Source organism: Dendropsophus ebraccatus, chromosome 14 (assembly GCF_027789765.1).
Source record: "Dendropsophus ebraccatus isolate aDenEbr1 chromosome 14, aDenEbr1.pat, whole genome shotgun sequence".
Classification (NCBI taxonomy): domain Eukaryota; kingdom Metazoa; phylum Chordata; class Amphibia; order Anura; family Hylidae; genus Dendropsophus; species Dendropsophus ebraccatus.
Window position 1 is genome coordinate 55,214,269 of NC_091467.1, and position 3,037 is coordinate 55,217,305.

Consider the following 3,037-nt stretch of genomic DNA (forward strand, 5'->3'; position numbering starts at 1 on the left):
GAATTCTCCCAGCTGGAGCCGTAGGCAGGCAGCATCAGCAGCTGCAGGATACATCGGCCACCAGGAAATCCAAAGGAAACGGTTTAATAAACGGCACCTACCTTTCCACCTACCTGCTCGGTTGCTTGACCGGCTGCAACTGAGCTGCTTGTTTTGCTGGCAGCTGTGTATATCAGCAAAGCCTTGATGACATCACGTCCCGCGATGACATCACCAGCACTGGCCCGGCAGCCAAGTTGTAAACAACTGTGCCAGTTGGTTGCCATGGCAACAGAGGCCAGTAAGTCTTGGACAAACAAACTTTTCTTAGCCACACTCGGGCTAATTTTTCGGGGTCGGTCCACCCACCTGCGCACAACACACTCGAGGGATGTTTCTTGCAACACAGTAGTTTCAGGTGCAGCCGGCTTGTTTTCTTCATTCTTTTCCTCTGTTTTTTGCAAACTCATTAGGGGGTGCACTGAACCTGGAGGCACTGCAATACCAGGTCAATGCCTGGAGAGGACAGAGCAAGCTCTTTTTCCATCTCCCTGTTCTAAAAATCCATTTAATATATGGTCCCCAGATAGGGGACGTATCAGATATTAAACTGATAAGAACAGATTTTTTTTTTTTAATTCTTTTATTAACAAGGTATCATAAAGTAAAGTTACAAAACAAGTTCAAAAGAAAGCAATGTAGCAAATAACAAAACATCTTGAAATACAGAAAAGATAACCAGCATAATATTCATCATTATACCTTACATAATAATAACATAAAAAAAACATATACAAAAACCAGACTTCATGAAAACCATGCTTTCCACTTTGTAAACTTCCAGATACCTTCCGCATCGGTACCATACCTTTTTTTGTCCAACAAAAAATACAAATATATTTTGCTACGAATAATGCCCATGCAGTCATCCACTTCAATTTTGCTTTTTTTGAAGACTAGAATATTCCTTACATCCCATAAGGATTCTTTCACACAGTTCACAATCAACCACAATATCCTAGCTTTTTTCCTATCCACACCACACAAACCATACATCATCATACAATAAGTCAGCACCTCAATACCAGTCAAACCCTTTATCATTCTCCCCATACTCTTCCATACATCCTTGGCATAATCACACTCCCATAGCACATGCACAACACTCTCATAACTCCCACATCTCTCTCTCGGACAGACCTCACTATCAACCAATCCTCTTCTTCTCTGAAACACTCTAGTCGGCAAACATCCATGCACAGCCATCCACGCAATATCCTTTTGCCTATTCGTTAGGTCTTTTTCATTCACATTCTTCCAAGTTTCCACACTTTCTATTTCATTCAGTCCCCCTATATGCTCAACACATTCTCTCAATTCCAACACTTTCATTACCTTCTTACTGTCACACCACATCTCCACATTCATATCACTCAAATTATTCCTCCTAATACATCTTTCGATCCGAACATAAAACCACGGAGCACTAAATCTGCAAGGTTTCTTTAAATCCACCTTATGTAAATTAAATTTTTTTAACACACTCCCAGACAAATACTTCAACATACAACCAGCCACACTCTCTTTCTTACTCAATCTCACACAATTACTTACATACTTCACAGTCAAAAATCGTTCTATATTGACAAGATTTTTTCCACCATCTTTCCTTACTTTCCTTACCTTTTGGCGACTTAATTTTTCCATCCGAGAATTCCAAAAAAACAAAAAAATCAACCTAATAATTCTTTTCAAAAGTCTATCCGGAGCTGGAAAGACATTATTAATATATAAAAGAATAGGAAAAAAAAACAGACTTAATTATAAGCACCCTTCCTTCTATTGTCAAAGTCCTCAGAGACCAAAAATCTATTTTTTTCTTTATCCTGTTATGGGCATCTTCCCAACTCTGTTTCCCATATAACTCATAATCAAAAATAATTCCCAAAATTTTCACACCCCCTTCCCAAATAGGCCAGCCACACGACTCAATCTCATTCCAGACACCAAAACATTTACATCCACTCTTACTTACATTCAGTTTAAAGCCACTCACCAAACAAAAACATTCAATCAGCAACTTCGCTCTCCTCAAACTCGCCTGACTCTTGCACACAATAGTCACGTCATCCATATAAGCAATCACTCTTACATCTCTCCCATCACTCCCAGGCACTTCCACACCACGCATAATCTTATCTCTCCTTATCATTCCCAACAACGGTTCAATCACACAGATAAATAATATAGGAGACAGGGGACACCCCTGCCTCACACCAGACCTTATATCCACATTCTCAGTCAAACATCCATTCACCTGCACCTTACTAGCAATATTACTGTACAATACTCCAATCCACACAATCATTCGCTCAGGCACACCCATCTTTCTCAACACACTAAACAAAAAATTATGATTGACATTGTCATACGCTTTTTCAAAATCCACCGCCACCACTGCTATTGGTTGTTTTCGATCCTTACAGTCATACAACACATCACGCACACTCATCAAACATTCATGAATCTGTCTTCCAGGAACCGCACACACTTGCTCTTCACCCACCATTTTATCAACCACATTCTTCAATCTATCAGCAATAAGTTTTGCTATAATTTTGTAGTCACAATTTAAGAGCGCTATTGGCCTCCAGTTTTTTAAATCCTTTTTGTTTCCTTTTTTAAATAATAAAATAACCACACTCTCACTCATACTTTGTGACAAGCACCCTCTCTCCAACACATCCTTACATACCTCATACACATGTGTACCAATCAACTCCCAAAACTTACAATAAAATTCTACAGGCAACCCATCATTCCCAGCCACTTTCCCTTTCTTCATATTTTTTACCACAGTCTCTACCTCATCCATACCTATATCTCTACTCAGCCATTCTCTATCTTCCATTCCCAGACATCCTTCAATATATTCCAAGCACTCTTCTTCCTGATCACTCACTCTTTGCTTTTCTGAAAATAAATGTGAATAAAACTTCCAAACTTCATCTAACACCTTGTCTTTACCACTCACTTCATCCCCATTCACACCTATCAC

The 3,037-nt window shown here is 39.4% G+C and overlaps 1 non-coding gene across 1 annotated transcript; it reads right to left on the reverse strand.

Annotated features, from left to right (window-relative positions):
* Positions 1-450: 450 nt before the first annotated feature.
* Positions 451-637, reverse strand: LOC138773521 (U2 spliceosomal RNA). The gene has a single exon (XR_011360166.1). It is a non-coding gene; the product is annotated as a U2 spliceosomal RNA (small nuclear RNA).
* Positions 638-3,037: the final 2,400 nt, after the last annotated feature.